Raw genomic sequence first — 26,431 nt, forward strand, 5'->3', positions numbered from 1 at the left:
TTTGTTGGGATCCACACACTCAAAGGCTTTAGCATAGTTAATGAATCAGAACTAGGTGTTGTTTTCTGAAATTCCCTTGCTTTTTCTATGTTCCAACGGATGTTGGCAATTTGATCTTTTGTTCCTCTGCCTTTCCTAAATCCAGCTTGAACATCTGGAAGCTCACGATTCACATACTGTGAAGCCTAGCTTGGAGAATTTTGAGCATTATCTTGCTAGCATGTGAAATGAGTGCTCAACATTCAGAAAACTAAGATCATGACATCCAATCTCATCACTTCATGGCAAATAGATGGGGAAACAGTGGAAGCAGTGGCTGACTTTATTTTTCTGGGCTCCCAAATCACTGCAGATGGTGATTGCAGCCATGAAATTAAAAGACGCTTTCTCCTTGGAAGGAAAGTTATGACCAACCTAAACAGCACATTAAAAAGCAGAGACATTACTTTGCCAACAAAGGTCCATTTAGTCAAGGCTATGGTTTTCCCAGTAGTCATGTATGGATGTGAGAGTTGGACTATAAAGAAAGCTGAGCACCAAAGAATTGATGCTTTTGAACTGTGCATTGGAGAAGACCCTTGAGAGTCCCTTGGTTGCAAGGGGGTCCAACCAGTCCATCCTAAAGGAGATCAGTCCTGGGTATTAATTGGAAGGGCTGATGTTGAAGCTGAAACTCCAATACATTGGCCACCTGTTCTGGAGTGCTGACTCATTTGAAAAGACCCTGATGCTGGGAAAGATTGAGGGCAGGAGGAGATGGGAACGACAGAGGATGAGACGGTTGGATGGCATCACCGACACAATGGACATGGGTTTGGGTGGACTCTGGGAGTTGGTGATGGACAGGGAGGCCTGGCATGCTGCAGTTCATGGGGTTGCAAAGAGTCAGACACGACTGAGCAACTGAACTAAACTGAAATGAGTGCAATGATGTGGATGTTTGAACATTCTTTGACATTTCCCTTCTTTGGGGTTGGAATAAAAACTGACCTCTTTCAGTCCTGTGGTCACTGCTGAGTTTTCCATGTTTACTGGCATATTGAGTGCAGCACTTTAATAGCATTATCTTTTAGGACTTGAAGTAGCTCAGCTGGAGTTTCATCACCTCTGCTAGATGTTTGTAGTGATGCTTCTTAAGGCCCACTTGACTTCCCACTCCAACATGTCTGATTCTAGGTGAGTGATCACACCATTGTGGTTATCTGGGTCATTAAGATCTTTATTGTATAGCTCTTCTGTGTATTCTTGTCACATCTTCTTAGTATCCTCTGCTTCTGTTATGTCCATACCATTTCTCTCCTTTATTGTGCCCATCTTTGCAAGAAATGTTTCCTTGGTATATCTAGTTCTCCTGAAAAGATCTCTAGTCTTTCTACTGTTTCTTTGCACTGTTCACTTAGGAAGGTTTTCTTATCTCTCCTTGCTATTCTTTGGAACTCTGCATTCAGATGGGTATATCTTTCCCTTCCTCCTTTGCCTTTAGCTTCTCTTCTTTTCTCAGCTCTTTGTAAGGCCTTGTCAGACAACCATTTTTCCTTTTTGCATTTCTTTTTCTTGGGGATGGTTTTGATCACCATCTCCTGTACAATGTTACAAACCTCCATCCATAATTCTTCAGGCACTCTATCAGATCTTATCCTTTGAATCTATTTGTCACTTCCACTGTGTAATTGTAAGGGATTTGATTTAGGTCATACCTGAACGGCCTAGTGGTTTTCCCTACTTTCTTCAATTTAAGTCTGAATTTTGCAATAAGGAGTTCATGATCTGAGCCACAGTCAGCTCCCAGTCTTGTTTTTGCTGACTGTATAGAGCTTCTCCATCTTTGGCTGCAAAGAATAGAATCTGATTTTGATATTGACCATCTGATAATGTCCATGTGTAAAGTTGTCTCTTGTGTTGTTGGAAGAAGGTGTTTGCTATGACCAGTGTGTTCTCTTGGCAAAACTCTGTTAGCCTTTGCCCTGTTTCATTTTGTACTCCAAAGCCAACTTGCCTGTTACTCCAGGTATCTCTTCACTTCCTGCATTCCAGACCCCTATGATGAAAAGGACATATTTTTTTGGTGTTGGTTCTAGAAGGTATTGTAGGTCTTCATAGAACTGTTCAACTTAAGTTTCTTTGGCATTAGTTGTTGGGGCATAGATTTGGATTACTGTGATATTGAGTGGTTTGCCTTGGAATCAAACCGAGATCATTTTGTCATTTTGAGATTGCATTCAAGTACTGCATTTTGGATTCTTTTGTTGACTATGAAGGCTACTCCATTTCTTCTAAGGGATTCTTGACCACAGTAGTAGATATAATGGTGATCTGAATTAAACTCACCCATTCCAGTCCATTTTAGTTCACTGATTCCTAAAATGCCGATGTTCACTCTTGCCATCTACTGTTTGGCCACTTCCAATTTACCTTGATTCATGAACCTAGCATTCCAGGTTCCTATGCAATATTGTTCTTACAGTATTGGAATTTACATTCACCACCAGACACATCCACAATTGGGCGTTGTTTCCGCTTTGCCCCAGCTTCTTCATTCCTTCTGGAGCTATTTTCTGCTCTTCTGCAGTAGCATATTGGTCACCTAACAACCTGGAAAATTCATTTTTCAGTGTCACGTATTTTTACCTTTTCATACTGTTCACCAAAATCACAACTAGCTCCTGAACAACTATTGACAAGAGAATGTTGGACCCCACAAAAGAAAGATATTCTGCATCCAAGGACAAAGGAGAAGCCCCAACAATTTGGTAGCAGGGGCATAACATGTTTAAAATCAAATCTCATACCCACCAGAGATGCTCGGAGGGCACAAGCAAAACCTCATGCACACCAGGACACAGAGAAAGAAGCAGTGACCTCCACAAGAGACTGAGCCAGAACTGCCTTTGAAAAGTGTTTGACTGTCTCCTGTGGAGGCATGGGCCAGCAGTGGCCTGCCATGGGGACAGCGGCTCTGGTAGCAATGGTCCTGGGAGGCACAGTGTGTGGCATAAGTCCTTTGGAGGAGGTTGCCATTTCATGCAAAGATGGACTCGATAAAAGACAGAAATGGTATGGACCTAACAGAAACAAAAGATATTAAGAAGAGGGGCAAGAATACATAGAAGAACTGAACAAAAAAGATCTTCATGACCAAAATAATCATGATGGTGCGATCACTCACCTAGAGCCGGAGATCCTGGAATGTGAAGTCAAGTGGGCCTTAGAAAGCATCACTACGAACAAAGCTAGTGGAGGTGATGGAATTCCAGTTGAGCTCTTTCAAATCCTGAAAGATGATGCTGTGAAAGTGCTTCACTCAATATGCCAGCAAATTTGGAAAACTCAGCAGTGGCCACAGGACTGGAAAAGGTCAGTTTTCATTCCAATCTCAAAGAAAGGCAATGCCAAAGAATGCTCAAACTACCACACAATTGCACTCATCTCACACACTAGTAAAGTAATGCTCAAAATTCTCCAAGCCAGGCTTCAGTAATATGTGAACCGTGAACTTCCTGATGTTCAAGCTGGTTTTAGACAAGGCAGAGGAACCAGAGATCAAATTGCCAACATCCGCTGGATCATGGAAAAAGCAAGAGAGTTCCAGAAAAGCATCTATTTCTGCTTTATTGACTATGCCAAAGCCTTTGACTGTGTGGATCACAATAAACTGTGGAAAATTCTGAAAGAGATGGGAATACCAGACCACCTGACCTGCCTCTTGAGAAATCTGTATGCAGGTCAGGAAGCAACAGTTAGAACTGGACATGGAACAACAGACTGGTTCCAAATAGGTAAAGGAGTGCATCAAGGCTGTATATTGTCACCCTGCTTATTTAACTTCTATGCAGAGTACATCATGAGAAACGCTGGGCTGGAAGAAGCACAAGCTGGAATCAAGGTTGCCGGGAGAAATATCAATAACCTCAGATATGCACATGACACCACCCTTATGGCAGAAAGTGAAGAGGAACTAAAAAGCCTCTTGATGAAAGTGAAAGAGGAGAGTGAAAAGTTAGCTTAAAATTCAACTTTCAGAAAACGAAGATCATGGCATCTGGTCTCATCACTTCATGGGAAATAGATGGGGAAACAGTAGAAACAGTGTCAGACTTTATTTTTTGGGGCTCCAAAATCACTGAAGATGTTTACTGCATCCATGAAATTAAAAGATGCTTACTCCTTGAAAGGAAAGTTATGACCAACCTAGATAGCATATTCAAAAGCAGAGACATTACTTTGCCAACAAAGGTCCGTCTAGTCAAGGCTATGGTTTTTCCAGTAGTCATGTATAGATGTGAGAGTTGGACTCTGAAGAAAGCTGAGCACCAAAAAATTGATGCTTTTGAACTGTGGTGTTGGAGAAGACTCTTGAGAGTCCCTTGGACTGAAAGGAGATTCAACTTGTCCATTCTAAAGGAGATCAGTCCTGGGTGTTGCTTGGAAGGAATGATGCTAAAGCTGAAACTCCAGTACTTTGGCCACCTCATGTGAAGAGTTGACTCATTGGAAAAGACTGTGATGCTGGGAGGGATTGGGGGCAAGAGGAGAAGGGGACGACAGAGGATGAGATGGCTGGATGGCATCACTGACTCGATGGACGTGAGTTTGAGTGAACTCCGGGAGTTGGTGATGGACAGGGAGGCCTGGCATGCTGGAGTTCATGGGGTCACAAAGAGTCGGACATGACTGAGTGACTGAACTGAACTGAACTGAACTGAATATCATCTTTTTTTTTTAATTTTATTTTATTTTTAAACTTTACAATATTGTATTAGTTTTGCCAAATATCGAAATGAATCCACCACGGGTATACCTGCGTTCCCCATCCTGAACCCTCCTCCCTCCTCCCTCCCCTACCCTCCCTCTGGGTCGTCCCAGTGCACCAGCCCCAAGCATCCAGTACCGTGCATTGAACCTGGACTGGCGACTCGTTTCATACATGATATTATACATGTTTCAATGCTATTCTCCCAAATCTGCCCACCCTCTTCCCTCTCCCACAGAGTCCATAAGACTGATCTATACATCGGTGTCTCTTTTGCTGTCTCGTACACAGGGTTATTGTTACCATCTTTGTAAATTCCATATATATGCGTTAGTATACTGTATTGGTGTTTTTCTTTCTGGCTTACTTCACTCTGTATAATAGGTTCCAGTTTCATCCATCTCATTAGAACTGATTCAAATGTATTCTTTTTAATGGCTGAGTAATACTCCATTGTGAATATCATCTTTTATATGGTTTCTGGGAGAGTCAGATCTCCTGGTTCTGGTCTCCCTTTGCCAATCCCTTCCTCTCGTAGTTTGTAAGCTCCTATTCCTTACTCTTCTCTCACACCCTTCATCATCAAGTCTGGCCAGTTCTATTTTCCAAATACATCTAGAACTCAATTACTTCTCCGCATGTCTACTGCTTCTCCCTTGGTCTGAGCCACCATTACCTCTCAACTGGATCCCTTTAGGGGCCTCCATTTGGTCTCACTGCTTCCTTCCTTGATGCTACAACTCCCTAGCCATTTTACTAAGACCATGTCAACTTCTCAACTCAAAATCTGCAAAGCTTAGTCTTTAAATAATGTACAAAGTCATATGCCATCTACCTCCCATGTCCTCTCTGACCCCCTCTTCTACCACTTTTCCCCACACTCACTCTGCTGTAGCTATACTGGCTCCCTTGTTGTTCCTCTAACATTCCAACATGTTCCCACCTTAGCATCTTTTTTAGTTGTTGTTCCTTGGGCCTGTACTGCTTCTCTTCCACATATTCTCATAGTTTGCTCCTTCAGTTCCCTCGGATCTTTGCTTGACTTTCACCTTTTCAATAAGTGCTACCTCAACTGCCCTATTTAAAGCAGTATTCTCCCACCGGTACTCCTTGTACCCCTTTCCTGGTCTATTTCTCTTCATGTCATTTATTGCCTTCTGACATACAATATACTTTACTTATGTATTTTGTTACTTGTCTGTCAGCCCTCATGGAGCTTTCATTAGCATGATGAGAAATAGACAATAACTTAAAGGGGTGGGATGAGGTGGGAGGTGGGAGGGAGATTCAAGAGGGAAGGGACATACATATACCTATGGTTGATTCATGTCAATATATGGCAGAAGTCAACAAAATATTGTAAAGTAATGATCCCCTAATTAAAAATAAATAATTTTTAAATGACTATAAAAATAATATACCAGGAAGTGATAAATTCTGTGGGTAAGAATAAAAGGACAATTAAAGGATTGGAGAATGAAGGAGGTAGGAAAAGGGATTTTCTATTTTCTATTTCAAGTATCCAGGGAAAGTTTCACTAATAAGGTGACACTTGAAAGATATCTGGAGAAAATGAGGCACAAACTATGTCAGTATTCAGAGGAAAAACATTAGGGGTACTCTGAACAGCACATGCAAAGTTCTCAGAAGGGGAACTTTAAAACAAGTCAAACTCAGACTGTCCTAAACAGAATCATTACATCCTCTAATCCTATTCCTATATTCTTCAGTTTAGTAGATGGTAACCTCATCAAGTGCCTTGCCCAAGTCAGATACTGCAGGGCATTAGTCAGATTGGCTGTGTGCCTCCTCCACTACACTGGATGCCCTGAGGCCATAAACTGTGTCTAGCTTATCACCATGGATGTGGCACCAAACACATCATCTGGTGCAGATGAGAATGACAACATCACATTTCAATAGTTGGTGTTGGCAATTAAGCTCAATATTAGACCTAAAGGTGTCTTGTTTGACTATGTTCAGCAAACACATGATTAGCACTAAGTCTGTGCTAAACTCTCTTTTGGATGCAGAGGGTATAAGTATGAAAGAGACCCCCTTCTCTGGGAAACTTGGTGTGTCTGTGCTCAATCAAAAATAATCTCTGGGTGGGAGAGATAAAATAGTGGAGAAGGACCCTAAGTTCACACCCTCTAATGAGCACACCAAATCACAAGTAACTGCTGAACAACCATCTATAAAAAAGACTGGAACCTACCAAGAATAGAAATTCTACATCCAAAGACATAAAGAAGAAACCCAATGAGACAGAAAGAGGGGCACACTTGCAATATAATTAATTCCCCAGGTGGGCAACCCATAAACTAGATAACAATTGTATCACAGAAGTTCTCCCAGAGGAGTGAGAGTTCAGAGCCCCATATCAGGCTCCCCACCCTGGGGGTTTGGCATTGGGGGGAGGGGCCCCTAGAGCATCTGGCTTTGAAGACCAGGAGAGGTTGAGTGCAGGACCTCCACAGAACTGGGGAAATAGAAATTCCACTCTTGGAGAGTGCACACAAGGTCTAGTGCTCACCAGGACCCAGGGCAAAATCAGTGACATCATAGGAGCCTGGATCAGACTTACCTATGTGTTTTGGAGAGTCTCCAGCTGAGGCAGGGGTAAGCTGTGGCTCACTGTGGGAAAAGGAAACTGGAGGCAGAGGTACTTAAGAATATTCATCAGCATGAATTAGCCTGGAAATCACCCATGAGCCAATCCTACTCATGGTGCCAATTGTCTCGCTGTTCACACTGTGTGCACTGTTCGCTGAACCCAGGGTAAGCAAGGCGCGAGCTAAGAGGCTGGAAAGAGACTCAAGGAACTTTAGGAATTGCAGACACATTTACTCTTTCCTGACTTCTCTGGTGGCTCAGAGGGTAAGGCATCTGTCTCCAATGCAGGAGACCCGGGTTCAATCCCTGGGTCAGGAAGATCTCCTGAAGAAAGAAATGGCAACCCACTCCAGTATTCTTGCCTGGAAAATTCCTTGGATGGAGGAACCTGGTAGGCTACAGTCCATGGATCGCAAAGAGTCGGACACGACTAAGCGAATCCACTTTCTTTTATTCTTTCCTGGCTGGCATGGCAGCCATAACACAGTCTCTCTCTTGGCTGATGCAGCAGCCATAGCAGCATCCACAACATAACCATAATGTAGCTGTTATACAGAGCCATAGCATAACCTCATATAACATAACCATGATGTTGCTCCAGTGTAACCCCAAAGAAGTAGTAGCTAGGGCTTTCATGGTGAAGCTTATACAGGGGTACTGCACAAAGTAGCCATAACCAAATGAGTACCTTGTAATGCACATGTGCAGTGCTATAAGTGATCTCAGCTATTACATAACCGTGCAAAGTCATTGTTTACAGAACATGGGGCAAGAGGGCATGAGAGCATGGGGTGAGAGAGCCTGACTGGCACCATCTTGCTAATTTCCCCACACCTACTTTTCTAACTTGTTTAACTTGACATAACCATCAAGGCCATCCTCCATGAATCTTTGATGCCCCTCCCCCTCCCCCTGGAGAGAAGGAATCTTTTCATCTGCAGTGCTCCAGATCACCTTTGCTAGACCTCTAGTCTACCTTTCAGCTCCTCTCAGAACTCTATCCCCAATTTCCCCCTTCTCCCAGAATGTTATCACTGTACCCACTTCTCCCAATGCTTATCACCAGGCCTGCCATAGAGGAGGTGCCCATGGAACATTTGGGGAAGAAAGAAATGAGCACTGTAGTCATGTGAATCAGTCTATGTTTATAGAGTTGCCTCTAAACAGCCTGCACATCTGTTCTCATGGGTTTTTCACCACAGGAACAAGGTATTGAGCAGCAGAGAGATTATCTCCACTTTGTAGGTGAAGAAACTTAAGGACATATTCTTGCTCTCCACCACCAGCCCCTGTAGTGACCAAACAAGTTGATTGTGTGTCAGTCTGCATGTATAATGGGGGCCTGGAGGGCACTCTCTTCAAGAAAGCAGTTTGAGGTATAAGTTTATGCCCACACTTGGTCTTGCCATACATTGTTCCTGGGGAGGAGTGGGCCATACAAACAAGGAGCTGTGCCATCCCCCATAACCTCCCTTCTACCTTAATGTGCATATATACAATCTTCACCTGAGACTTAGAAATATCAGCACCAAGAAGAAGTGCACCCATCTGGGACCTCTTTATCATGTCAAAAATTATTTTCATTTTCTGCAATCCCTATTTCTTTTGGGCCCAGCCCAATGTCAAATACTTATCAGTCCCAAATCTGACTGCTGTGGAATATTGTTGGTAGCTGGGTAGAGGATATTGAGGACTAGCTCCTCTGACAGGAGCAGTGCATCAGTGCCCCTCACCTCAGTGTTATTTCAAGCCCACCACTTTACTACTCTGTACATCTCATCTTCCTGCTCCCACAGCTGAAACTATCCTGGCCCTGTGTTTCCCTGGACTCCAGATTTAGAAACTGTCTCCTCCAAATTGTAGTCTTTGGTCTACTCCAGAGAATCAAGGTTCTGGGTGAAATGGGAACAGGTGGCAGGCAACCAGAGGCATGGGGCAGTGAAGAAGTTTATGAAGGAGGTACTGGGAAAAAAGACACCTCCAAATCAGGTCCAATAAATGAGAATCAGGGCTTTACAGAGCAGGAAATCACATCTCCAGGGAAACATTACAGTCCAGCCATCTAAATGGGGAAACTGAGGCTAGCCACTTGTCCAACAAAGTTGCACAATGAGCCAGCCGCAGCCCCCTTCTCTCTGACATTTATTTGGACCTAAGATGATGAGAGGAGGTATGATGTTCAAATACTGATGTTTGTTGACAAAGTATAGAATGTCATGGAAAGTCATGTAATATTATAAAAAAATTGAGTTGAACTGTCAGAGTTGGAAGACTCTATATGCTTGACCAGTTTTACACCCTCCTTGTGGAGATGGTGTGATGGTCTGGCCCACAAGATAAAATGGACTGGCTAAGGTCATACAGCAAGTCTGAGGCAGAGCTGGAGCAGATCCCAGCCCTAGCAACCGTGTAACTTCCTTTGGTCCACACACGCAGGGGCAGTAGTCCTCCTCTTACCAGTTTAGCAGCTGGATCTTTTCAAGGCAAATAGAACCCAATAGAGCAACAGACAGCACTCCTTCTGCAATGCAAAAAATGGTAGGCATCCTTCTCTAATCCCTCCCCTCTCCTCAACTGTACCACTTCCGCCCCTCCTCACCCCCCTCCCCTGCTTTTTTAGACATTCACAGAGTTTTAGGGCTGGGCCTTCTGGATACTCCTGAGCTAGTGGTAGAACTGGATTCTTTGTTGCCTCAGCTCACCTGGCCCTGACAGCCACTAATGCCATTTAATGCCCTCAGGCTAGAGACCCAAATTCAGGCTGGCCCCCTACCACATCCCAGACACATCAGCAGCAAGGCTGCTACAGGCCTCCTCATTCCACCTTCAACTTTGACCTCCAGTCTGAGCCCAGACAAGATTTTTCTCTCAATACCCAGGTTTTTCAGGGATAGGGAACTGCACAAAGCCTAGCTCAACATCAAAGGGCTGAGAAGGCCACTAGAGACATTGGGGATCCCCTCAAGTTCCATAAAAAGTGGGAAATTAGGGTGAGAGTCAATCACGGAAACAGGTCTTTACAAAGAAGAAAAGTGAAAGCAGCCCTGGACTGGGAGCCCGGGTCCTGAATTCCAAATCTGCCCCAGTTACTAGCAGGATAGGTGACCTTGGGGAAGCACTCTCTCTTCTCTGGGCAGCAACAGACTTTTCATTAACTGGCAGAAGCTGGACTCTATGGTCTCTTAAGGCTCCAGTGTGCCGAAAAGGCGGAGGAAGCTGGGACGCTGGAGCTGCAACTGACTTTCCTGGCAGGTGGGTCCCTCTGAGCGGCTCCGGGGCAGGCGCCCGGGGCCTTGATTCTATGCCTAAGGAGGGGGCCGGCAAAGTGCAGGGGGTGCTCTGTAGTCCCCCAGGAACCCCAACCTCTCCACCCCGCCTCTCCCAGAGGGCCTCTCGCTCTGGAATAAACTACCGGTGGCGGCCAGCGCGCCGCGGCCCGATTGCACAGCGGCCACGGAAATAAAAGCGCCTGCAAAAGCGAAACCGGGCTCCAGAGAGCTCCATACTGACGGGACCAGCCCCTGGAGCTTACGGCGTCGCCAAGCAGCTACCCGCCCGGCGTGAGAGGGTGGGGGACCGAGGAGTCCCCGCTAGGGGTTCTGGAGCCTCTCCGCCCCCTGCCAACACCACGCCCGCGCTTATTTGCATTTAAAGAGAAACGCACCAAGGAAAACAGTGGGTGAGTCAGGAAACGCCTTCTCACTGTGGTGATTGGACCACACGCCTGCCAATCAGGAAGCCAATGCCCCACCCTGTGGCTGCGAAGTCCGGGGCGGGGGAGGGGTATGAGGGAGCAGTCCAGAGCCTGGGGAAGGGGACCTGGTGCAGGAGGTGACTGGAGCCACAGCGGCGGCAGGGGCGGCGGTGGCGACGCTCTCAGCCGTAGCAGCCAAGGCTCCAGCTCCGGCCAGTGCGGCGCAAGAGACAAAAACCCGGCTGGAAATCGGACAGGGCCGGGTAAGCATTGCGCGCAGCAGGAGCCTCCGCCTGCCCGCCATACGGTGCAGTGCTCCACTCTGGCCGCCTGGAAAGGAGCTCTAAGGGCTGGGCCGGTCGGCGTCCGGACCGCTCTGCGCTCCCCTTTGGAACCAGCTTTAAGGACTTTCTGGTGAGGGTCAGAGCCATGTCTTCTGAGCGCTAGCGACCGCGGCTAGAGGTGGAAAGAGGAAGGCAGGCCGGCGGGCTATCCTGGGCCATACCTCGGGGCTCTCGGGGGAGGCAGGGGAGGCAACCCGCACGTGCTGCCCTGTGGTCTCATGAGGGGAGAAGCCAACCAGCACCCCCAGCGGTGCTTTTGTAGGCCCGGAGCTCTACAGCTTTGTTGTAGCACATTAGCTGGAACAGCTGTGTTAGACGAGTATCGCTCATTACAGCGGCCCGGCTGCCGCCCCTCCTCTTCCCGGCGCATCTCCTGCCTTTCCCTCTTCTCTAGGGACGAAGCCTACGCGCTGGCCTGGGCCCGACGGGTACTTGCATTGGCGTGGGTTGGGGTATCTACTTTGTCTGTCTCCTCCCTCGAGGAGCTCAATTTGGCCTGTGGGCTGCTCACTTCCCTTTGGAACCTCGGCCTTGAGGCCCCAACCAGCCGCGCCCCCTGCTCCTGGGCTTCCGGGCGCATCTGGCGCCCGCCCCCGCGGACAGAGGGGCTGGCAACCCATCTCTCGGAGTACCTTGGGTTAGGTCAGCAGCTCAAGCTAGTCCTTGGGTTAGAGCTGCAAGGCCGCTTTGTCAAACTCTCCCTCGCCCCCGCGCCTCCCTCCTGTCCCTGCTCCCCCTCCCCCGCCCTGCCTCACCTCCTGTCCCCTTGGAGGGTACTGGCTGCGCTTTTCTCTCCAACCTCTGGTTTAAAAATAGCGATAACCATGGTGTGATGTGGTGTGGTGTATGTGTGTGTGGCGGGGGGGGGGGGGGCGCGCGGTTCTGTGCCATAGGTCGGGGAAGCAATTATTGTAGTAGAGAAACAGCCGTTTGGGTGTGTGTGAGAGAGCTAGAGAAGCAGCCAAATCCTCCAACTTCAAAGTTGCTGAAAATACCCAGCCTGCTGGGCCGCTGTCATTGTCTACTGCAGACACCTCTGACTGGTGACCGTCAGACTTGGCCTAGGCTCTCCCGGCGGTGAGGGGCTGTGCTAGGCGTGCCACAGCTCAGGACAGGCCCTGCAGATCCAGCCTCCATGGGCCAAGCTTGCCTTGGCATGGGCCACGGGAGTCAAGGTGAACCTTTGCCCCTCACACAAATATCTCCTGCAGCTTTACCTGCCTGCTGCATTCACATGGGCTTGATGGAGGGTCCTTCTTTGTTGGACTCCCCACCCACACCTTGGGGAGTCCAGCAGAGCCCCCTCCCTCAGTGCAGCTCCCCTCAATCGGCCCCACCCACTGCTCAGTCTGCATGGAAGTGTGCCCCTTTCTGTGGACTATAGGCCTTTCTGAGGAGCAAGAGGGAGGGAGCTATCTGTGCTGTGCTGTACTTAGTTGCTCAGTCGTGTCTGACTCTGCCATGCCATAGACTGTAGCCCACCAGACATCTCTGTCCACGGGAGTTCTTCAGGCAAGAATACCAGAGTGGGTTGCCGTGCCCTCCTCAGCGGATCTTCCCAACCCTGGGATCGAACCCAGGTCTACTGCATTGCAGGTGGATTCTTTACCATCTGAGCCACCAGGGAAGCCCAGGAGCTGTCTAGGGACTTGAAAGGCACTTCTTGGACCTTTAACACACCTCTGAGGGTGGAAAACTTTGTACACTACAGGTCCCTGGCAAAGCCTAGGCACCTATGAGAGGAGAAAATGAGACCCAGTAAATCCCTCACTTTAATGGAAGGCTAGCTGGGGACTTTTGTGACACTAGCAAGAACTGCAAATAGGACAGTACAGTCACCTCCTCTCACTTTGGCCAAGCACCAATTCAATCCCCCTACTTACATCTGGGTATCTCTGGTTCAGAGCTGGACATGTCCTCTGCACTGTCTCAAACCAGCAGCCACCCAACATCCCTGCCCTATATGACTCTCCTCCCCACACTCTGACTCACTCACCCTACAGTGTTCAAATTCTCTTCCTTCTCAGCTCTGGGCCTATATCCTTAGTGCCTTTCCATCTCTTGCAATCCAGATGACCTCTTCTTTCTCAGAACTCAGAACTCCTCCAGGCCACCTGCATCCCTTGGGCATTTTCTGGCTTAGGAAACAAACTATAATTAAATTTCCCTGCCTCTACCTTGTTTCCCTGATACCATGAATGTCTGGGTTCTTTCCGAACTTCTCACAGGGGTAAATGAAACCTGAATCTCAGCTGAAGTTCCATGAAACCCTAGCAATGCACAGCGGTAATGAATACTCAGGAAGGACTTAATGTCTGTCAAGCTTTGGAGAAGACCTTTATGTTCCCAACTGGCTCTTGTCCTGATTCACATGAAAATGATTAGAAAAATGATACTCAAGTCTCAGATATTTATTGAGTATACATAATGATGATTGAGAAGGGGAATGGGTTTCATCTACAATTAAAAAAAATAAAGCACAGTGTCTATAAGCTCAGGACCTGCATTGCCCAGTCCCCAGCTAATTCATGAATCTAGAGACAGCTGCCATGGAGAGAGATGAGAGATCTGTGTGTACATGGGGTATTGTCCTGGGAAGCCTCCAGAAATTAGAGGGGTTTTGGTTAGGCAAAGTATAGTTGTATAAGCAAAATTAGGAATGGGAGGGAGTGGCTGGCAAGCAGGATGAGTGAAGTGACAGTCTTTTCTGGTTGAAATTGTATGGCTCCAAGGTAGAAAGGCCCCTTACAATCTCAACCAAAAAATACCCAGAACTTCCAGATGTTCAAGATGGATTTAGAAAAGGCAGAGGAACCAGAGATCAAATTGCCAACATCCATTGAATCATAGAGAAAGCAAGGGAATTCCAGAAAAACATCTGCTTCATTGACTATGCTAAAGCCTTTGACTGTGTGGATCACAACAAACTGTGGAAAATTCTTCGAGAGATGGGAATACCAGACCACCTTACCTGCCTCCTGAGAAACCTATGTGCAGTTCAAGAAGCAACAGTTAGAACTGGACATGGAACAATGGACTGGTTCAAAATTGGGAAAGGAGTACATCAAGGCTGTATATTATCACCCTGCTTATTTAACTTGTATGCAGAGTACATCATGTGAAATGCTGAGCTGGATGAATCACAAGCTGGAATCAGGATTTCTGGGAGAAATATCAACAGCCTCAGATATGCAGATGATACCACTCTAATGGCAGAAAGTGAAGAGGAACTAAAGACTCTCTTGATGAAAGTGAAAGAAAAGAGTGAAAAAACTGGATTAACACTCAACATTCAAAAAACTGAGATTATGGCATTCATTCCCATCACTTCATGACAAATAGAAGGGGGAGAAAGTGGAAGCAGTGACAGATTGTATTTTCTTGGGCCCTAAATCACTGCAGACAATGATTGCAGCCATGATATTAAAAGACGCTTGCTCCTTGGAAGGAAAGCTATGACAAATCTACATAGCATATTACAAAGCTGAGACGTCACTTTGCCAACAAAGATCTGTATAGTCAAAGCTGTGGTTTTTCCAGTAGTCTTGTATGGATGTGAGAGTTGGACAATAAGAAGGCTGAGTGCTGAAGAATTAATGCTTTTGAACTGTGTTATTGGAGAAGACTCTTGAGTCTTCTTGGACTGCAAGGAGATCCAACCAGTCAATCATAAAGGATATCAGTCCTGAATATTCATTGAAAGGACTGATGCTGAAACTGGACCTCCAATACTTTAACCACCTGGTCCAAAGAGCTGACTCGCTGGGAAAGACCATGATGCTGGGAAAGATTAAGGGCAGAAGGAGAAGGGGGCAACAGAGGATGAGATGGTTGAATGGCATCACTGACTCAATGAACATGGATTTGAGCAAACTCTGGGAGATAGTGAAGGACAGGGAAGCCTGGCATGCTGCAGTTCCTGGGGTCTTAAAGAGTCAGACGTGACTTAGCAACTGAACAACAGCAACAGCAAGGTAAAAAGGAAATTGAGGCCCAGTGGTGTTGGGTTTCCCAAATGCCAGGTTGTGAAATGGGGTCTGATCTTGAAGGAATGAAGGAAGGGGCCATCAAAGAGTGGGGAACTGGGAAGTTCTGATATTTTTTTGTGTGCAGATATGCCACAATAAAACAGGATTTTAGAAAGGGTTTTAGAATGGGTTCTTAGAAAGGGATTGGAAGAGTGCCATAAGTTGGGCGGGTAAAAAGTCATCTTTGGATCTGGAGGAACTAGGGGAGCAGGCTATCTCTAGAGGGAAACTGTATATTGTCAGCCTCTCTTTGGCCTTGCAGGGGATCTTGGTGGGGTGGCGAGGAAGGACAGAGCCAGGATTCTATATACCAATGTGGTAAAGGCTGAGTGCTCCTTAGTCCTTTGCTGATCATTTTTCTCCAAGCTGGACACGCCTTCGGGAAGCACCAGTTTGGGCTCCTTTTCTTACAGACGGGAATCCCAAGGCCTCGCAAAGCAGCAGAGACTCGCTTAAGTTCACATAGAATTTAGGGAGAGACTTAGCAACTAAACACCATCACCACCACCAACTGCCTCCTATGCAGCTCCTCTTATCCACTGTATCCATTCAGCATAAATCAGTACAAATCACATGAATCAACCCCTCTTCTTACCTCACCCATTCATCAAGAGTGAAAAGAAGCTTGGTTAGCTTTCTAGGAACTCCTCCCCTTTCACGTCTCTTGCTTTTTCAGTCTTGTTCTACAACCTGTCAGGGGCTGAAAGTTTCAGAAGAGAAGTAGTTGAAAGAAGCTGGCAATCCAGTGTTTCTCTCATAGTATAGTGGAGGTGTTAAAAATTCCTCAAGAACTGTTACATTTACACTCTCTGAACCAGAGGATGAAGGGAATGAAAGAAATAGCAACAAGTCTAGCTTCTTTGAAGAACCAAAGAGGAAGAAGGGGTTAGAAGAGAGCTGCCTAGTGTTATTTCTTCAGTTCCCCAGCCTCAAGTCCTGTCCAGGTAGATAGACTGGGTGATAAAAGTAAAGCCCTCGGAAGAGGCATTTCATAGACTTTTGTGTCAGTCATTCTTGGTTTACCCATCTCATGGCCAGGAAGTTCTTTCTCAGATGTAATCTGAGCCTCTCATGCTATACTTAAACCAAGTGTGTGTGTGTGTGTATGTGTGTGTGTGTTGGCAGGTGGGGTTGAGAACAGCTGGCCACCATAGCTCTGCTGCTGCTGCTGCTGCTAAGTCACTTCAGTCGTGTCCGACTCTGTTCGACCCCATAGACGGCAGCCCACAAGGCTCCCCCGTCCCTGGGATTCTCCAGGCAAGAACACTGGGCTGGGTTGCCATTTCCTTCTCCAATACATGAAAGTGAAAAGTGAAAGTGAAGTCGCTCATTCGTGTCCGACCCTCAGTGACCCCATGGACTGCAGCCTTCCAGGCTCCTCCATCCATGGGATTTTCCAGGCAAGAGTACTGGAGTGGGGTGCTATTACCTTCTCCCACCATAGCTCTACTGCTTGACAATTCATGGCGATTTCATGGGCATTAAACCATCTCTTCCACCTTCAACTTCTCTGAATTAAATAATCAGTCTTTCATGTCTCCTTGGTCTTATTTTTCAAACCTGTTCATGTTGCTGGCAAGGCAGGCAGAACCACTGCAGAAGTGCAGGTGCTAGCTGAATGAGGGTGCATTGCTCCCCTGCACCTCCCCTTTTGGGATTAGGGGATAATAAGTACAATGAAGAAAATGGCCTGAGGGAGTTTGGTGGAGTCAGAGGCGGGCATAATGGTGCTGCAGGGGATGGGGATGAGTTGGGGAGCTTTGCAACCTTTCGATCTGCATTTCTTGTTGCAGAGCCTTCACTGCTTTTAGCTACAGTTTTTTTTTTTTTTTTTCCCCTGCTGGGTTTCCAAGCAGATACTAACACCTCTTCTCTAGACAGTACCCCTCAACTGGGGGCTGCAGTTCTCCAGAGAGAGGGCTGGGCCTGGCCAGCTTGTGGTCCCTCAAGAATCTGTACATTTCATATATTCATAGGCTAGGCCTAGCACATTCAGAAAAGTAGAGTGTTGGGTGGGCTTGCAGAGGGAGGGTAGAAGTGAGAGGCATATGGAGTGAGGCAGGGCTGCAGTTCACCTCTGTTCTGCAGTGGGCCCAACCAGATAGGCATCCAGGCCTCCCAGTGAAGCCTAGAACCCCCAAAATGACATTTCCTCAACATGACTCCTGACTCAGCAGCCACTGGAAAACTAAACACAATACTGTCCTTTCCCCAGCTTCATGCAGCCTGGAGGAAACAGATTCCCAGTCCAGTCTCCCATTTCTAAATGGAAAAACTGAGGCCCAGAACAGGGAAGTGATTTGTTTGCCAAAGGTTACATAAGAGCGTAAAGTCCCTGGCCCTCAGTTTAATGCTTCTTCCTCTAAGCACACTGATTTGATCCCCTCCCAAACCTCCGTTTCTTTACTGAGGTCTCTCACTTAGGGTATGGTGCATATACAGGATATGGTACATATAGAGGATACCTAGGAAAGTCAGGAGTCTCCATTGTTAACTTGATCCAGCTGTTCCTCTGCAGGCTTTTCTGACTGCCTTATCACATCTCTTTCCCTGGAGTTATCTCCTCTCCTGTTCTTCATCTGAACAGAGGAAGAAGGAGGTATGTTGCCTTTGATCTCACCCTTGCTGAGTTAGTACTGAAATAATGGAAGCCTTATGATTCAGGCATGACACCTTTGAATACATTCCTTTCTAAGGCAGTTTGGGAGCCTTAGAGGAGAGTAGCAAGTAGGTGGTTCCCAGAGCCCTCACCATTCGAGGCAAGCTGGAGAGGCAGGCTCAGTAGCCTGAGGAGAAAGCTGCTGCATCAAGAAGTTTCACCAGGTAAGCCCATTTCTAGGTAGAGGCAGAGTCTGAGTGACCATACCTCCTAGACTGGATAAGCCCTGTATATTTGGGGCTGAGGCTAAGGGCCAGAGAAGTGAGCCTAGGAAACCTGCAAGCGACATGGAGAGAGCAAGTCTTGAAGGTCAGGCAAAGGGAGTTGGCCTTAATCTTGTAGGCAGTGCCGAATAATTTAGTAAGTCAAGGTGTGATGCACTGAAATCAGAGTTGTAAGAAAATGAATCTGGCAAGGGTGTGCAGGATGGATGAGATGGAAGTGGGGAGGCAAGGGGGTGGGATTTCAGTGCTGCAGCAGGAGGGACCAGAGGAAATGCTGTTAAGAGACTTTTGTCATCCTCATCTCAGTGAGGGGAAAGCTGAGGAACTAGAGTGGAGAAGGTAGCTGCAAGAGGCCCTATCACAAGGGCCCTTTATTGAACATCTTGGTACCTAGCAAGTAATCTATCTTTTATATTTATCATCTCTAATCCTTACTGTGACTCCATATGGTAGGTAGCATTTTCTTCAAAAAGGTTAGGTCTCTTTCTCAAATCTCCAGCCTGAAAGGAGTGACTCTGGCATTTTAGTTTTGGGCTGATAAGCTCTAGCTGAATTAGAATTCAGTTGAACCAACATTGTTTGAGCTGCTGCTCTGTGCTAGATGTGGTGACTGCTGTATAAGATGAAGGAGGCTGCATTCAAGAGAAAAGAACAGACAGGCTGAGGCTGGGGTGAATGAATTACTCATGGCTGAATAAGATAATTCATTTGAGGGGCTGGTGTTGAGGAAATGGGAACAGGGGCTAGAGGGCTCATTTTGGAGTCTATGCTACATCTAGAGTTAGTGAGATGCCCCCCTTAAGAAGAGGTGCCTCTCAGGAAGGCTGCAAATTAGGGGAGGAGTAGTTGCAGGGATAGCTTGATTGGGGCTCTACCAGCAGCATTTACAGCTCTCCCAAAGGGTACCAAGCTAGACAGCCCTTCCTTCAGGTCCTGAAAAAAAATGGTTTTGAGAGTAGACTTTGGCTGTGGGCTTTAGAAATGTTAATTCAAATTCCAGATCTTGTAGGTCATTTTTCTTAAACAATAGCTCAAATTCTTTAGTTTCATTTTGTCTTTACCTTTATGTTTGTCCCCAATGGCAGGTTTCTGTTTGGACCTTTGTTTTGGCCCCTCAAACTTATCTCCCAAGGAGAAGAGTAGAGGAACATGTTCCACAGTTTGGGAGTGGTGATAGTGGGGTTTCTGGATAAGAATAATAGCCACAGAAAGCTTTCTGGAATGTTCTAGGTGGGACCAAAATAGTAGTAGCCAGTGAGGACTGGAAATGCTGAAGAGAAGGCTCAGCTGGATTGGTACAAGAGTGTGATGGGAGAGGAAGAGGATGGCTCTTACAGGTGTGAGGGGAACCTGCATAGTCCTCACTCTAAGTCTTCTTCCTTGATTAGGGGCCAGCACAGTGCAGCAGAGTGGCATAGAATTGAGACTCAGAGGCCTGGAAGTTGGTGTGGCTCTGTCATCATCCCACTGTGTGACCTTTGGCAAGTCTTCTCCCAAGCCTTAACAATTTTTTTCTCTGTGTGACAAGGAGTTAACATCCCCTAGGGAAATGGCAACCCACTCCAGTATTCTTTTTTTTTTTTAATGTATTACTTTATAATTTAAGGATAATTATAATATTGTATTGGTTTCTGCCCTATATCAACATGGGTCAGCCATAGGTATACTGTGTCCCTTCACTCTTGAGCCTCCCTCCCACCTCATCCCACCCCTCTAGGTTATCACAGAGCCCCAGTTTGAGTTCCCTGAGTCATACAGCAGATTCCAACTGGCTGTCCATTTTACATATGTTAGTGTGTGTTTCCATGCCACTTTATCCATTCGTCCCACCCTCTCCTTCCTACCACTCTGTGTCCATAAGTCTGTTCTCTATGTCTGCATCTCCATTTCTGTTGTGCAAATAGGTTCATCAGAACCATCTCTCTAGATTTCATATATGTGTGTTAATACATTATATTTGTTTTTCTCTTTCTGGTTTAATTCACTCTGTATAATAGGTTCTAGGTTCATCCACCTCCTTTGCACTGACTCAAATGTGTTCCTTGTTATGGCTGAGTAATATTCCATTGTATATATATGTACCATATCTTCTATATCCATTCATCAGTTGGACATCTAGGTTGCTTCCATGTCCTAGCTACTATAAATAGTGCTGCAGTGAACACTGGGGTACATGTGTCTTTTTTAATTATGGTTTTCTCAGGGTATATGCCCAGAACTGGGATTGTTGGGTCATATGGTAGTTTTATTCCTAGTTTTTTAAGGAATCTCCATACTGTCTTCCATAGTGGCTATATCAATTTACATTTCCATCAACAGTGCAAAAGGGTTCCCTTTTCTCCACACTCTCTCTAGAATTTATTGTTTGTAGATTTTTTTATGATGGCCATTCTGAGAGGTGTGAGGTGATATTTCATTGTAGTTTTGATTTGCATTTCTCTAATTATGAGCAATCTTGACCATCTTTTCATGTGTTTTATTAGTCATCTTTATGTCTTCTTTGGACAAATGTCTGTTTAGGTCTTCTGCCCACTTTTTGATTGGATTGCTTGTTTTTTTCTGGTATTGAGCTGCATAAACTGCTTGTATATTTTGGAAATTAATTCTTTGTCAGCTGTTTCATTTGCTGTTATTTTCTCCCATTCTGAGGGTTGTCTTTTCACCTTGTTTATAGTTTCCTTTGCTGTGCAAAAACCTTTTAAGTTTACCTAGGTCCCACTTGTTTATTTTTGTTTTTATTTCCATTACTCTAGGAGGCGGGTCATGGGACTTCCCTGGTGGCTCAGTGGTAAAGAATCTGCCTGCGATGCAGGAGACACAGGTTCAATCCCTGAGTTGGGAAGATCCCCTGGAGGAGTGCATGGCAACCCACTCTAGTATTGCCTGGAGATTCCCATGGACAGAGGAGCATGGCAGGCTGCAGTCCATTAGGGTAACACAGACTCAGACAAGACTGAAGTGACAAAGCAGCAGCAGCAGTGGGAGGTGGGTCATAGAGGATCTTGTTGTAATTTACGTCAGAGAATATTTTGCCTATGTTTTTCTCTAAGAGTTTTATAGTTTCTGGTCGTACATTTAGGTTTTTAATCCATTTTGAATTTATCTTTGTGTATGGTGATAGGACAGAGTATGCAATGGCAACCCACTCCAGTACTCTTGCCTGGAAAATCCCGTGGATGGAGAGGCCTGGTAGGCTGCAGTCCATGGAGTCGCTGAGAGTCAGACATGACTGTGTGACTTCACTTTCACTTTTCACTTTCATGCATTGGAAAAGGAAATGGCAACCCACTCCAGTGTTCTTGCCTGGAGAATCCCAGGGATGGGGGACCATGGTGGGCTGCCATCTATGGGGTCGTACAGATTCGGACATGACTGAGGCAACTTAGCAGCAGCAAGGTGTTAGGAAGTGTTATAATTTCATTCTTTTACAAATAGCTGTCAAGTTTTCCCAGCAGCACTTATTGAAGAGACTGTCTTTGCCCCATTGTATATTCTTGCCTCCTTTGTCAAAGATAAGGTGCTCACAGGTGTGTGGGTTTATCTCTGGGCTTTAAGATCTTATTCCATTGGTTTATATTTCTGTTTTTGTGCAAGTACCATACTGTCTTGGGGTTGAGAAGATGGCAACCCATCTTCTAGTATTGTTGCCTGGAAATCCCATGGACAGAGAAGCCTACAGCCCACGGGGTCGCAAAAATTTGGACATGGTTGAGCTACTGAGCACGCATACCATACTGTCTTGATGACTATAGCTTTGTAGTATATAGTCTAAAGTCAGGAAGGTTGATTCCTCCAGTTCCATTGTTCTTTCTCAAGATGGCTTTGGCTATTCAGAGTCTTTTGTGTTTCCATGCAAATTGTGAAATTATTTGTTCTAGTTCTGTGAAAAATACCATTGGTAGTTTGATAGAGATTATGTTGAATCTATAGATTGCTTTGGGTAATATACTCATTTTCACTATATTGATTTTTCCAATCCAAGACATGGTATATTTCTCCATCTAATTGTGTTATTTTTGATTTCTTTCATCAGTGTTTTATACTTTCCTATATACAGGTCTTTTGTTTCTTTAGGTAAATTTATTCCTAGGATCATTTCCTTAATTTCTCTTTCTGATTTTTCATTGTTAGGATATAGGAATGCAAGGGATTTCTGTGTATTGATTTTGTATCCTGTGACTTTACTAAATTCACTGATTGGTCCTGGTAAGTTTCTGATAGTATCTTTAGGATTTTCTATATATAGTATAATGCCTGCAAACAGTGAGAGTTTTACTTCTTTTCAAACCTGGATTCCTTTTATTTCATTTTCTTCTCTGATTGCCATAGCTAGGACTTCCAAAACTGTGGTGAATAATAGTGACAGGAGTTGGCACTGTTGTCTTATTCCTCATCATAGAGGGAATGCTCTCAGTTTTTCACCATTGAGAGTAATATTTGCTGTGGGTTTATATGGCCTTTATTTTGTTGAGGTAGATTCCTTCTATGCCCATTTTTTGAAGAGTTTATATCATAAATGGGTGTTGAATTTTGTCAAAGGCTTTCTTTCTATTGAGATTATCATATAGTTTTTATCTTTCAATTTTTTTCTTTTATTTTAAATGTATTTATTTTAATTGGAGGCTAATTACTTTACAATATTGTGGTGGTTTTTGCCATACATTGACATGAATCAGCCATGGGTGTACATGTGTCCTCATCCAGAACTCCCCTCCCACTTCCTCCCCATCCCATCCCTCTGAGTTCTTCCAGTGCATTGGCTTTGAGTACCCTGTTTCACATATGGTAATATACATGTTTTAATGTTAGTCTCTCAAATCATCCCACCTTTGCCTTCTCCCACAGAGTCCAAAAGTCTGTACTTTATATCTGTCTCTTTCACTGTCTCACATATAGGATCATCATTACCATCTTTCTATATTCCATATATATGCGTTAATATACTGTATTGGTGTTTTTCTTCCTGACTTACTTCACTCTGTTTAATAGGCTACAGTCTCATCCACCTCATTAGAACTGATTCAAATGCATTCTTTTTAATAGCTGAGTAATAATTCCATTGTGTATATGTACCACAACTTTCTTATCCATTTGTCTACCAATGGACATCTAGGTTGCGTCCATGTCCTAGCTATTGTAAATAGTGCTCCAGTGAACATTGGGGTGCACATGTCTCTCTCAATTCTGGTTTCCTCAGTGTGCATGCCGAGCAGTGGGATTGGTGGGTCATAAAGAAGTTGTATTTTCAGTTTTTAAGGAATCTTTACACTGTTCTCCATAGTGGCTGTACTAGTTTGCATTCCCACCAACAGTGTAAGAGGGTTCCCTTTTCTCTACACCTTCTCTAGCATTTATTGTTTGTAGACTTTTTGACAGCAGCCATTCTGACAGGCATGAGATGGTACATCATTGTGGTTTTGCTTTGTATTTCTCTGATAATGAGTGATGTTAAGCATTTTTTCATGTGTTTGTTAGCCATCTCTATGTCTTCTTTGGAGAAATGTCTGTTTAGATCATTGGCACATTTTTTTATTGGGTCCTTTATTTTTCTGATATTGAGCTGCATGTGCTGTTTGTATTTTTTTGAGATTAATTCTTTGTCATTTGTTTCGTTTGCTGTTATTTTCTCCCACTCTGAAGGCTGTCTTTTCACCTTGCTTATAGTTTCCTGTATTGTGCAAAAGTTTTTAAGTTTAATTGGGTCCCGTTTGTTTATTTTTGCTTTTATTTCCATTACTCTGGGAGATGGGTCATAGAGGATCTTGCTGTGATTTGTGTCAGAGAATGTTTTGCCTATGTTTTCCTCTAGGAGTTTTATGGTTTCTGGTCTTACATTTAGATCTTTAATCCATTTTGAGTTTATTTTTGTGTATGGTGTTAGAAAGTGTTCTAGTTTCATTCTTTTACAAGTGATTGACCAGTTTTCCCAGCACCTCTTGTTAAAGAGATTGTCTTTTCTCCATTGTATATTCTTGCCTCCTTTGTCAAAGATAAGGTGTCCATAGATGCATGGATTTATCTCTGGACTTTCTATTTTGTTCCATTGATCTATATTTCTGTCTTCGTGTCAGTACTATACTGTCTTGATGACTGTAGCTTTGCAGTATAGTCTGAAGTCAGGCAGGTTGATTCCTCCAGTTCCATTCTTCTTTCTCAAGATGGCTTTGGCTATTCGAGGTTTTTTGTATGTCCATACAAATTGTGAAATTGTTTGTTCTAGTTCTGTGAAAAATACCATTGGTGGCTTGATAGGGATTACATTGAATCTAGATTGCTTTCGATAGTCTACTCACTTTCACTATATTGATTATTCTGATCCATGAACATGGTATATTTTTCCATCTATTTGTGTCATCTTTGATTTCTTTCATCAGTGTTTTATTGTTTTCTATATATAGGTCTTTTGTTGCTTTAGGTAAATTTATTCCTAAGTATTTTGTTCTCTTCATCACAATGGTGAATGAGATTTTTTCTTTAATTTCTCTTTCTGCTTTCTCATTGTTAGTGTATGGGAATGCAAGGGATTTCTGTGTGTTAATTTTATATCCTGCATCTTTGCTATGTTCATTGATTAGCAATTTTCTGGTAGTGTCTTTAGGGTATTCTATGTAGAGGATCATGTCATCTGCAAGCAGTGAGAGTTTTACTTCTTCTTTTCTGATCTGGATTCCTTTTTTTTTTCCTTTTTCTTCTCTGATTGCTGTGGCTAAAACTTCCAAACCTATGTTGAATAGTAGTGGTGAGAGTGGGCACCTTTGTCTTGTTCCTGACTTTAGGGGAAGTGCTTTCAATTTTTTGCCATTGAGGATAATGTTTGCTGTGGGTTTATCACATATGGCTTTTATTAGGCTGAGGTATATTCTTTCTGTGCCTGCTTTCTGGAGAGTTTTTATCATAAATGGGTGTTGAATTTTGTCAAAGACTTTCTCTGCATCTATTGAGATAATCATATGGTTTTTATCCTTCAATTTGTTAATATGGTATATCACATATGATTGATTTGCAAATATTGAAGAATCCTTGCATCTGTGGGATAAAGCCCACTTGTTCATGATATATGAGCTTTTAGATGTGTTGCTGAATTCTGTTTGCTAAAATTTTGTTGAGGATTTTTGCATCTATATTCATCAGTGATATTGACCTGAAGTTTTCTTTTTCTGTGTTGTCTTTGTCAGGTTTTGGTATCAGGGTGATGGTGACCTCATAGAATGATCGGAAGTGTCCCTTCCTCTGCAATTTTTTGAAAGAGTTTTAGAAGGATAGGCATTAGCTCTTCTCTAAATGTTTGATAGAATTCTCCTGTGAAGCCATTTTCTGGGAGATTTTTGATCACAGCTTCAACTTCAGTGCTTGTAATTGAGTTGCTCATTGTTTCTATTTCTTCCTGGTTCAGTCTTGGAAGATTGAACCTTTCTAAGAATCTGTCCATTTCTTCCAGGTTATCTATTTTATTGCCATATTGTTGTTCATAATAGTCTCCTATAATGCTTTGTATTTCTGCATTGTCTGTTGTAACCCCTCCTTTTTCATTTCTAATTTTGTTAATTTGATTCTTCTCCCTTTTTTTCTTTATGAGTCTGGCTAAAGGTTTGTCAATTTTATTTATCTTCTCAAAGAATCTGCTTTTAGTTTTATTAATCTTTAGTATTGTCCCTTCATTTCCTTTTCATTTACTTATGCTCTGATGTTTGATTTCTTTCCTTCTGCTAACTTTGGGTCTTTTCATTTGTTCTTCTTTTTCCAGTTGTTTTAGGTGTAAAGTTAGGTTGTCTATTAGATGTTTTTGTTTGTTTGTTTGTTTCTTGAGGTAGGATTGTGTATAAACTTCCCTCTTAGAACTGCTTTTGCTGCATCCCATAGGTTTTGGGTCATCATGATTTCACTGTCATGTTTTTCTAGGAACTTTTTGATTTCTCTTTTCACTTCTTCAATAACCTGTTTGTTATTTAGAAATGTATTGTTCGATCTCCATGTGTTTGTGTTTTATACAGTTTTTTTCCTCCTGTAATTGATACCTAGTCTCAGTGTTGTGGTCAGAAAAGATGCTTGATATGATTTCAGTTTTCTTAAATTTACTGATTCTTGATTTGTGAACCAGGATGTGGTCTATCCTGGG

General features: G+C 44.2%; 2 protein-coding genes across 10 annotated transcripts in view; both read left to right on the forward strand.

The window, feature by feature from the left end:
• The window catches only part of AMER1 (APC membrane recruitment protein 1), an 82,300-nt gene that overhangs the window by 5,324 nt on the left and 50,545 nt on the right, over positions 1 to 26,431 (forward strand). For 5 of the 9 annotated variants that reach the window (XR_011463292.1, XR_011463291.1, XR_011463290.1 and 2 more), the window contains exon 1: positions 11,183 to 11,323. The exons of 1 other annotated variant lie outside the window; for it this stretch is intronic. The gene's annotated coding sequence lies outside the window, so the exon portion shown is untranslated. 3 more of the 9 variants (XM_070366254.1, XM_070366255.1, XM_070366256.1) reach the window with 3 other exon arrangements.
• Positions 11,207 to 26,431, forward strand: part of ARHGEF9 (Cdc42 guanine nucleotide exchange factor 9) — a 554,493-nt gene continuing 539,268 nt past the window's right edge. Inside the window, exon 1 of the mRNA XM_070366260.1 lies at positions 11,207 to 11,323. The gene's annotated coding sequence lies outside the window, so the exon portion shown is untranslated. The remainder of the gene's footprint in view (positions 11,324 to 26,431) is intronic.

Source organism: Bos mutus, chromosome X (assembly GCF_027580195.1).
Source record: "Bos mutus isolate GX-2022 chromosome X, NWIPB_WYAK_1.1, whole genome shotgun sequence".
Lineage (NCBI taxonomy): Eukaryota > Metazoa > Chordata > Mammalia > Artiodactyla > Bovidae > Bos > Bos mutus.